The sequence below is a fragment of the Cervus canadensis genome, chromosome 26 (assembly GCF_019320065.1).
Source record: "Cervus canadensis isolate Bull #8, Minnesota chromosome 26, ASM1932006v1, whole genome shotgun sequence".
Classification (NCBI taxonomy): Eukaryota; Metazoa; Chordata; class Mammalia; order Artiodactyla; family Cervidae; genus Cervus; species Cervus canadensis.
Genome location: NC_057411.1, coordinates 36,474,718 through 36,486,768, shown reverse-complemented (window position 1 = coordinate 36,486,768; position 12,051 = coordinate 36,474,718). Strand labels below are relative to the sequence as shown.

At 38.7% G+C, this 12,051-nt stretch overlaps 1 long non-coding RNA gene across 1 annotated transcript in view; it reads right to left on the bottom strand.

Moving 5' to 3' along the window:
* The window catches only part of LOC122428438, a 31,367-nt gene that overhangs the window by 5,737 nt on the left and 13,579 nt on the right, over positions 1–12,051 (bottom strand). The window contains exon 2 of the long non-coding RNA XR_006265713.1: positions 1,524–1,539. This is a non-coding gene — a long non-coding RNA (uncharacterized LOC122428438). The remainder of the gene's footprint in view (positions 1–1,523; positions 1,540–12,051) is intronic.

Genomic DNA, 12,051 nt, shown 5'->3' with positions numbered 1-12,051 from the left:
CCATTTCCTTCTCTAGGAGCACTTCCAGATCCAGGGATTGAACCCAGGTCTTCTGCATCTCCTGCACTGGCAGGTAGATTCTTTACCACTGAACCACCTGGAAAGCCCACATTTAGCTATAACATCTATCAAAGATTACTGATCAATCAAAAAAAATTGAGTAATTATATATTAATAAGGTGTCTATCCCAAAATCAAGGGAGAATAAACTTTTGGAACATTAGGCACTTTGTTCTGGGGACCAATATGATAAACTAATGAAAAAAAAGACAATTCTTCAACTAAATAAAAGAGATTTTTTTTAATAAAATGAGAAGCAGGGTACTTTAATAGCAGCTGTTTTTGGTTTTAATGATTTTATTGAAATTTAGTGAAAATTTGAAAATAAAATTTAGAAATTTGATACATTCAGAAATTAAATTCAGAAAAATTAAATAAAATACAGAGTTGAGTGTTCCTTGTCATCCAATGCCAAGTAACAAATTTCTATTTAAAAGAAAATTTGGTGGAACAGTATACATAGGAAGATGAAAGTAGTCTTTAGTCAATAATGCAGTGTTTACTCTGGGGAGAAAATTTTCCACTTGGTTATCGAAACCATGTGGTGGTGATGATGATAATGATGGTGGCAGTGATGATGAAATACTAGTGGAGGGACACATATGCCAAACTCATTTATGCAGTCCAGAAGTTTTGTATCTTTCAGTCTACTATTTTCCTCTTTTCAAACTAGGTCCTTCCCTAGACATTGTCACACTGAGTGAAGTCAGATAAAGACAAATAACATATGATATTGCTTATATGAAGAATTGAAAACAAAGGTTGCAAATGAACTTATTTACAAAACAGAAATAGAGTCACAGGTGTAGAAAACATATTTATGGTTGCTGGGGAAAGGGCAGGGAGGGATAAATTAAGAGATTGGGTTTGACATATACACACTACTATATAAAATAGATAACTAATCAGAGCCTACTGTATAGCGCAGGAAGCTCTACTCAGCACTCTGTAACGACCTATATGGGAAAGGAATCTAAGAAAGAGTGGATGTATGTATATGTGTACTATGTGTAACTGATTCACTTTATTGTACACCTGAAACTAACACAATGTATTAAATCAACTACACTCCAATAAATTGTTTTTAGAAAAATTAGGTCCTTTCAAACACTTCTAAAGAAACTCTACATTTAAAGTAATGTCCTCCAACAGATCACACAGGGATTAGCAGAGACAAAAAGCAATAGAAACGGCAAGCAAATTAATAACAAATAAAATTTTATTCTTTGTTTTATTGTGTCTTAGAAAGGTAATGACAACCACAAATCTGCCCTTTTATATGATGGTTGGACAAGGAAGCCTGGAGTGCTGCAGTCCATGGGGGTGCAAAGAATCAGACATGACTGAGCAACTGAACCGAACTGATATGATGGTTGTATGACTTGCATCAATAGCCAACTCAACAAGTTCAGTATTTTCAATCAGCAAAGAACTTGGCTCCACCACTCACTGACATTCTTGACAATTATTTAACCTCTTCTATGCCTCAGTTTATACATATGTATAATAGTAGTAGAGATGGCTACTACTATTACTATTATCCCCATTTTACAGTTCTTGCCTGGAAAATCCAGTGGACGGAGGAGCCTGATAGGCTACAGTCCATGGGGTCACAAAGAGTTGGACGCAACTGAGAGACTTCATTTCACTTCACTTCAGTAGCCATCTCAGAGAGTTTATAAAATATTTACATAAAATGAAATATATTATGCAATTAGTATCTTGCAAATACAGTAGTACAGAATAAATGGAGTATTATTTGCCCTTACTGCTACATTCATTGAGACCTGGGCACTGTGCTTCATAAATCTCAGGTTACCTAAAAGAATCACCTGACATTAGTCATTATAAGAACAAAAAAATATAAAGCCAAATAATTACTTACTTAGCATTGAGGGATATTTCCTGCCTGAGATGCGGCTTGATCTAGGGTGATACCATTACTAAACTCACTCAACTAAGGAGCCTTAACTGAACAATATATTGCTGAGTGATTTATCAGTAATAAGTTGCTTTACTTAGGAAGGTCTTGAAACTAAGTGACTGTTATCTGGATATGTAGGATAGCCTATAACAAGCACAAAAACAAGCAAACAAAAAAACAAGTAAAGAACTTTTACTTGGGACTTTGAAGTTCAGAATCACAGGCCCATACCAAATAAAAACCATAGATTCTTTAGCTCTTAGTTATGTCTAGTGGGTATATTCAGGTCTGTCACACAGGTTAATGCATAATGGAGTAAGTGAATCAAAAGCAATATAAAGACGACAGAATTCTCAGTAAAAGGTATACCCCCAATACATGCTGACTGATGAGCCAATGGTGACAGAGACAATACATGAGAATCTATTAATTGATTACTGTGAGGAGAGTGACTGTCAGCATCATGGTGATTTAGGTCGTTCCTTTTGTCTCTCGTCTTTGATCTACAACTAATCAAACATCCACAACTAGGGGGTCGGGGGTAAAGGGGAAAGAAACAGCCCTGTATACCAGGATGCCCAAGATATTCATTCCTCTGTCCAAAAGTAGGTAGATTGGCCCACACAGCAAATGGAGCCTGCAGCAAGAGAGGCTGCCAGAGGAGAGAAGGAGGTAGATTGCTACGCTAGCCAGCACAACCCTTCTGGCAGAGGAAGCTAAAGGTGAAGGCGGTGAGGAGGGGGCTGGCCACAAGTGCAATAGCCGGAGAGAGGGGACCAGTTACTCTCTCAAAAGGAGAACTGGAGTGACTGGGGGAAGGGAAAGGAAAGGGAAGAAGGCAGACACAGAGGGCTGATAGAAAGTGTCTCCTGCTGTCTGTCCTCTGGAGGCAACACGACTGCCCACAGTCCTCTGGGACCCCCTCACTTGAAGACCCCCCTATCAGGCCATGGGTACATCGAAAGTCCTAAGTGCTAAGTACACACCTCCCCACACCCCTCGCCCCACTCTGCTGTCACCCTTAGTTTCAGGTTCCCGACCTGTGTCAGCACCTACAAGAGAAACCAAAAATCTGTGCTATAGCGCCACCTTCTGGAAGACAGAAGGTTCCTAACTACTAACCTATTCAATTACTAGAATCGTAGTAAATAAAACCTTGTCTAAATAAGTATTCACTACTTCAAATGTGATGGTAGAGGCACTTTTCACTAAATTCCATGAAAAACCACAATAATAAGCTATCAGAGAAAGAAAAATGACAATTTTCTAGCAATAGAATCCAAAGACATGGAATATTGTGATCTAACTGATAAAGAATTTTAAGTGGCTATTATGAAGAAATTAAAAGAGCTATGAGAAAACTCAGGAAGGGAATGCAATACTCTTAGGGATGAAATTAATGAACAGAAGGAGTACTTTACTATAGAAATGAAATCCTAAAAAAGAACCAAATAGAAATTCTGCAGCTGGAACTCACAAAATGAGATGAAGAATGCATTAGAAGTAAAGCAGGTCACATGGAGAGGATATTATATATGTATTTATGGCTGATTCGCCTTGTTGCACAGTGGACACCAGTATAACATTGTACAGTAATTATCCTCCAATTAAAAATAAAAAATAATTTAAAAAAGAATAACTGAGAATTTTGAAACCTGTGGAGGCAACTGGATATTCAAGTCCATGAAGATAATAGAACACCCTATTATCTTAATGCAAAAAGACCTTCTCCAAGATATATTAAAACTGCCAAAAGTAAGTAATAAAGAAAGAATTTTAAAAGCAGTCAGAGGAAAAAAAAACAGTAACCTGCAAAGATAACCCTATTAGGTTATCAGAGATTTCTCAGCAAAAATTCTACAGGCCAGGAGAGAATAAAATGACATTCAAAGTATTGAAAGATAAAAACTGACCTCTAAGAATACTCTAAAGAGCCCAGAAATAAACTCTTCCATATATAGTCAACTAATCTTCAACAAGGGAACCAAGAACATTTCACTGGGAAAAGACAGTCTCAGCATATGATGCTGGGGAAACTGGACAAACACGTGCAGAACAATTAAATTGGATTCTGATCTCATACCACTCACAAAAATTAACTTAAAATGGATCAAAGATTTAAACATAAAACCTGAAACTATAAAACTCCTAGAAAAAAATTAATGAGGAATAACCTCATTCATATCCATCTCAGCAATAATTTTAGGTGCATGACACCAAAAGCAGAAACAATAAGAGGAAAAAAATCAACAAATGAGATTATACCAAACTCAAAAGCTTAAAAAGCAAAAGAAACAATTAGAAAAATGCTCATAATGGTAAAATTTTAATGGTATTGAAAGACTCTTGAGGGTCCCTTGGACACCAAGGATATTGAACCAGTCAATCCTAAAGGAAATCAGTCCTGAATATTTATTGGAAAGACTGATGCTGAAGCTGAAGCTCCAATACTTTGGACACCTAATGTGAAGAGCCAGCTCACTGGAGAAGACTCTGATGCTGGAAAACATTGGGAGCAGGAGGAGAAGGAGACAACAAAGGATAAGATGGTTGGATAGCATCACCAACTCAATGGACAGGAGTTTGAGCATACTCTGGGAGATGGTGAATGACAGGGAAACCTCGTGTGCTGCAGTCCATGGGGTCACAAAGAGTTGGACACAACTTAGTGACTGAACAGCTACAACAAACAATCCTTTAAACAGAAGCATGTAGATTACTTCTGTCAATAATGAGATGTAAACTTAAGTAGAAAAGAGCAGGGAGTTGGCAAGAATTCAGCCTCTTACCCAACCCTAGCAGGATCCCAAAAGTCCAGGAATGTCAGAAGCATTAAGAATCTAGAGTCAAGAGAAAAATCTTACTAAAAATAATGCCCTCATTTTTGCTCTGTGTAGCTATCTCATTTCATTTAGGTTCCATATCATTGGTAGGAATTAGAGACACAGAAAGAGATAGGGAGATAGATAGAAACACAGACAGATAGATATTGAGCAAGAAGTTCTGTCCTTGTCAATCTCCAGCCCAATCTGTACATAACACCTGAACTTCTTGGCAAGTCACTGAAGTCTAAACACATAGGAAGCATATTTTACCATTTAAGGATACAGGCATTCAGAACACAGGTGGACCCTTATTTCCAGCAGAAAATTTGATAATGTATAATTACATCATCTAATTAATAATAATCAGATCTGTGAACATTTGTTAATGCCACAGGTGCATAACTCTTCTACTTTAGCCTGAGGTCTAGAAAGACATAAAGCAAACACTGCAACATCTGTGTTCTGGTTTCTCTGCCCTGACAGTGAAATAAGAGCTATGTGGCTAAATGACCATGTATCTAGACCCCATATGTCCATTTTGAACTGAAAATAGTAGACAAAATATGATAACCATATTCAAATATGATGAGCAAATGTAATGTTCTTAGCACAAAGTCTCATGCAACCATTTTAACTATTCTTCTCAAGAGGAGGCAAACTGTATTTGGAGTTTAAGGTAGAGCTTGTGAAATGTGAAGTTTTTTAAATCTGCAGCAGTTTAAGACTTTGGTTTTGCAGTTCCTTTAGGGAACATTTATTTTAATGGCCCTTTCTAAATTTTTACCATAATAGGAATTGGAAGGGTATCATACAAAGAAGGGCTTCCCTTGTGGCTCAACTGGTAAAGAATCTGCCCGCACTGTGGGAGACCTGGGTTCGACCTCTAGGTTGGCAAGATCCCCTGGAGAAGGGGAAGGCTACCCACTCCAGTATTTGGGCCTGGAGAATTCCATGGGCTCTATAGTCCATGGGATCACAAAGAGTCAGACATGACTGAGTGACTTTCACTTCACATCCCTTCATACAAAGAAAAAATGAAATATGAAGACTCTATGTGGAACAAAATCGTTCATAAGAAAAACTTTTTGAGTCAAAGGAGATGAAAGGCAATGATGAACAGGAAGGAAATAGAGTTAAATCATGTTGCTGAGCTATGTACCAGATACTGAACTCAGTGCCTTATAAGGTATTTCATTTAATCCTCAAAAATACTAGTATTTGAGAGATACAGATACAGACACAAACATATGGACACCAAGGGGGGGAGGGGGGTGGGATGAGCTGGGAGATTGGGATTGACATATATACACTGTTATGTATAAAAATAGGTAACTACCGAGAACTTATTGTGCTACTGTATAGCACAGGGGAAAAGAAAAAGAAGGTACAATCTGTTTGATGTATTAAATTAACCCTAAAAATGCAGTCCAATATATATTAGGTGTAGAAAAATACTGTTTGATTCCACTTATACGAGGTACCTAGATTAGTCAAATTCATAGAGTCAGAAAGTACATTGGTGGATGTCAGGGGGTGGGGCTTGGGGAGGGGAGAGGGAATGGGGAGTTCATGTTTAATGGGGACAGAGTTTCAGTTTAGGAAGGTGAAAATTTTGGGAGATGGATGATTGTGAGAGTTGCACAATAATGTGAATGTACTTAGTACCACTGAGCTGTAGAGTTAAATATGGTTAAAATAGTATATTTCATATTACATGATTTTTACCACAATAAAAAACACATTTAAAAATGCTAAATAAGATGAAAAGGCAGCTTTCAGAGTGGGAGAAAATAATAGCAAATGAAGCAGCTGACAAATAATTAATCTCCAAAATATACAAGCAGCTCATGCAGCTCAATACCAGAAAAACAAAAAACCCAGTCAAAAAGTGGGCCAAAGAACTAAACAGGCATCTCTCCAAAGAAGACGTATAGATGTCTAATAAACACATGAAAAGATGCTCAACATCACTCATTATCAGAGAAATGCAAATCAAAACCACAGTGAGGTATCATCTCACAGCAGTCAAAATGGCCACCATCAAAAAGTCTACAAACAAATGCTGGAGAAGGTGTGGAGAAAAGGGAACCCTCTTACACTGTTGGTGGGAATGCAAACTGGTACAGCCACTATGGTGAACAGTGTGGAGATTCCTTAAAAAAATGGAAATGCAACTGCCATATGACCCAACAATCCCACTGCTAGGCAGACACACCCAGGAAACCAGAATTAAAAAAGACACATGTACCTCAATGTTCATTGCAGCACTGTTTGCAATAGCTGGGACATAGAAGCAACCTAGATGTCCATCTACAGGCGAATGGATAAGGAAGTTGTGGTACATATACACAGTGGAATATTACTCAGATATAAAAAAGAACACATTTGAGTCACTTCTAAAGAGGTAGATGAAACTGGAGCCTATTATACAGAGTGAAGTAAGTCAGAAAGAGAAACACCAATATGTATATTAATTAACACATATATATGGAGTTTAGAAAGACCGTAACAACAATCCTATATGCAAGGCAGCAAAACAGACACAGATGTAAATAACAGGATTTTGGACTGTGTGGAGAAGGCAAGGGTGGGATAATATGAGAGAACAGCATTGAAACATGTACATTACCATATGTAAAATAGATGACCAGTGCAAGTTCGATACATGAAGCAGAACACTCAAAGCCGGTGCTCTGGGACAACCCAGGGGGATGGGGTGGGGAGGGAGTTGGGTGGGAAGGAAGTTGGGAGGGGGGTTCAGAATGGGGGGGTGCATGTGTACCCGTGGCTGATTGCTATCGATGTGTGGCAGGGGCCACCACAGTATTGTGAAGTGATTGTCCTCCAATTAAAATAAGTAAATAAAATTTTTTTAAAGCTTGATGAAATAAATAAGCAATAAACAGCAAACTAAGGGTTTCAAGAAAAAACATGCTAGTATTTGGTCATTACTGTCCACCTTATCATAGATGAGGAAATGGATTCAAAGAGTTGAGGTCACTCATCCAAGTTCACACAGTTGGTAAGTGGTAGAGTGAGGTTTTGAACCCAAACGCTTTATAAAATGCATACTTGGCTTATTCCAGTTTACTTAGGAATTTGAGGGCCACTCACAATATCAATGACTTCCCTCCTGTGTCTTCTCCAAATTACTTTTATGGTACATCTGATGAACCACATTTCTGATGAACTTTGTTTTGATGTTCCCAGGCCCCAGTTTTCTCTTCCTTGTGTGAAATTCTAGATCATTCATTTATTCCACTCATACATCCTACATCACATGTTACCTGGTTTACTAGTCAACTTCTACACATGATTTATGTTCTTGATTATTCACCTGAAGGTGGAGACCATATCTCAAAGACCTTTGGGTCCCTCATTGTACAGAGCTGCAAAATACATTTCTTCTCTCCTACCAACTGTGAGCAATTAGTATTGCTGCCTAGAGTGTCATGTTGAACAACTTGTATAACCTGCTTCCTGTCTCAGCAAAAAGAACAATTTTTTGACTAATTCATGATGGTGTGGTGGGTATGATTGTGGAAGGATGAAAACAGAAGTTAGAGGAGGGGCAGAAAATGATAGGACTTATGTGTATGTGTGCTGAACCTGCCAGAGTACTTCAATAGAACTTTGCACATTTTAGAGTTCCATGTTCAATGAAAACAACTCATATAAATGAAAATAATTTGTCTAAAATTTACATCAAAACTACAAACTACTAATTACAGTGATTTTTTAATTCAGGTTAAACATGCAGAGGAAATGAAGACTTTTAATCTTGTTCTAGAAAATTCCTATCCTCAAAGAATCCTTGTGGTTGACCCTCTGCATGCATGTGTGTGCTCAGTCACATCCAATTCTTTGTGATCCCATGGATTGTAGCCCACCAATCTCATCTATATATGGGATTTTCCAGGCAAGAATACTGGAGGGGGTTGCCATTTCTTACCCCAGGGGATCTTTCTGACCCAGGGATCAAACCCGCATCTCTTGAGTCTCCTGCATTGGCAGGTGAATTCTTTTACCACTGAGCCACCTGGGAAACTCCTTTAGTTGACCCTGGGTTGACCCTCTAGTGAGGGCAAAAATTGATTAACTCTCCAATTCCGGTTAAATCTATAGATTAGGGATTAAATCGTATTTGGTTCATTTTCCGTGGATAAAATTTCTCAGTGTCTCTAATAGTCTCCTCTGCCCTCAAACTTCCTAAGTAGTGAAAGAAGGGAGGAATGTAGAGCACAGATGTCCTTGAGGGCATTGTGGGCCCCCCTCCCTCCAAGGCATAGATAGAAATGATGACATGCTAATTCTCAGATGTGCGCTCCCTGCTGTGCACTGTCCTAAAGGGCTATGATGGCCTTCATTCACCTTAACATTATGAGACGTGTGTGTGTGTGTGTGTGTGTGTGTGAGTCACTCGGACTCTGTGATCCCATGGTCTGTAGCCCGCCAGGCTCCTCTGTCCAAGGGATTCTCCAGGCAAGAGTACTACCTGCTTCTTTTGCTACAGTTTAGAGTTAGTAATTCATGATTCAGTGTTTTGACTCTAGAAGCTCTCATACAGAGCATCAGTCATTTGTTATTCAGTCTGTTTTGAGTCCTTGATGGCCGCACCCCCTAAGTCTAAAGCTTCTCCTTCCCCTGGCCCCAGGCAGAATGGTTCGCTCTATCTTGTGCTATTGGGATCATCTTGCCTCCTGAAATGGTCCTGATTCTTAGCCCAGAGTTTGTAAACTTTAAAGTATCCATCTGATCAATAGTGTTCCCCAACTTTAATGTGCGTAGCCTCATTCTGGAAACCCAGATAAGTACTAGTTCAAGAGCCCTAACTTTCTTGAGCTCCCCAATCTTAGCGATCCCCTGAGTTAACTACAACCAAAGCCCCAAAAAGAAACTGAGACATACACAGCTGAATGCTTTAGCATCTTCTTTTCTTTCCAATCTTCATTATACAAATACCTGGGCCAATCTTAACGGGAAAGAGATTTCTCCTATTTCCCTTATATCTTCCTTCTATCAAGAAGGCCTGTCGTAGAAGGATAGAGTGTATTCTTTACACTTAGAGAAAACTGTGAAGAGAGTCCTTGAAACTTAATTTGCTAAAGCAGGGAATAAAGGAATTTGGAAAAACTCATTTTCAAGGCTACGGCAAGATCTGAAAGGCTAACATGTGGTATGCTTTTTATTTTGCATATCAAAAGATGAATATCAACTAAATCTTTCTCCTTGTATTCTACACCAACAGGTCCTAAAATAGTCCCGGGCAATGTCTACCCCTGGGGAACTAGGGCAAAAGTCTTATATTCAAAAAGGTAAGAGAAAAAAGCACAGTAGTCATTTTCAAACTACATTCTCATTTTACCTCTATGTCAGTAATACATAAAATAACTAGTGGTTGGTATACTCTGTTATCAGAGACTTAAGTCAACTGTCTGACTTCCTGAAAGTCCACTTTGCTTCAGGAGTTTATGGTTAAGTGCTAAACTCTAACTTCATTCTATAACTGCTTATTACTAGTCATAAAAGGAAATAGACAATTTGGTATGAATAAGTAGTATAAATTTCACCATAATTCAAAATCATGATTGAAAAATATATATGCCCTCATGATATATTTATCATATGCCTTAATCATTAGTTTCATTTTTATAATATTTCATTGACTCAATTGAGATGTTAATATTCTGAGCCCACAAAATAATGTGGCAGTGTTCCACTTTCACAGCATACTGATCTCAGTTCTCCCTACTCCTAACTGAGGCCTACTGTTAAAATTATATAAAATTGTGTTGCATAAATCCAATCAGTTGAAGAATTTTCCTGGGTCTTTATTCATGTACTATTTATGAAGTTGTAGAGGCAGGAAGTCAAGACCCTCTTAATGAGGATGAAAGAGGAGAGTGAAAAAGTTGGCTTAAAACTCAGCATTCAAAAAACTAAGATCATGGCATCTGATCGTGTCATCAGTTCATGGCAAATAAATGGGGAAAAAGTGGAAACAGTGGCAGATTTCTTTTTTTGGGCTCCAAAATCACTGAGGATGGCGACTGCAGCCACAAAATTAAAAGATACTTCCTCCTTGGAAGGAAAGCTATGACAAATCTAGACAGCATATTAAAAAGCAGAGACATCATTTTGCCTACAGAGGCCCATATAGTCAAAGCTATGGTTTTTCCAGTAGTCATGAGGATGTGAGATTTGGATCATAAAGAAGGCTGAGCACTGAAGATTTGATGTTCTCGAACTGTAGTGCTGTAGAAGACTCCTGAAAGCCTCTTGGACAGCAAGGAGATCATACCAGTCAATCCTTAAGGAAATGAACCCTGAGTACTCATTGGAAGGACTGATACTGATGCTGAAGTTGAAGCTCCAATACTTTGGCCACCTGACACAAAGAGCCAATTCATTGGAAGAGACCCTAATGCTGGGAAAGATTGAGGGCAGGAGAAGAGGGCAACAGAAGATGAGATGGTTGGATAGCATCAGCAACTCAATGGAATCGAATCTGAACAAACTCCAGGAGATGGTAAAGGACAGGGAAGCCTGGCATGCTGAAGTCCATGGGATTGCAAAGGTCAGACACGACTTAGCAACTGAACAACAGCAATTTATGAAGGTGGAAACAAATGATGTTCAAATAAATCTAAAGCTCAGTCATGTCTGACTCTTCGCAACTCCATGAACTGCCCAGCAGGCTCCTCTGTCTATGGGGTTTCCCAAGCAAGAGTACTGGAGTGGGTTGCTGTTTCCTTCTCCAGGGGATCTTCCTGACCCAGGGATCGAACCCAGGTCTCCCGCATTGTGGGCAGATTCTTAACTTCTGAGCCAACAGGGAAGTCCTAAATAAATCTAATTAGATTTTAAATCTATATATGAGTCAAAACTCATAAAAAATGCCTGGATCTTTAAGTAAATAGCCAGTTCTTAAGGGATCTCAGTCATGTTTCTAAGCCTTGCCATTTGACCAAACTGGTTTTGGATTCAGTAACTGTCCAATTGATGAATGGATGTCTATTATTGGCCTCTTTCAAATAAGAAGGCACATATTGCTGCTCAGCTAGAAAAACTACCCAGTGCTTTATTCATTCACGCTGTGTTTCACTTACTTCATCCAAAGAGGGCTGGATCAGACACTGTGCTTCACTCAGTTGGTGTTAAACAACAAAAGTAAGGCACTGGATTTCTGCCCCTCATCATGACAGAGTAGAAGGAAATGGACATAGGCCCTCACAAGTGAAT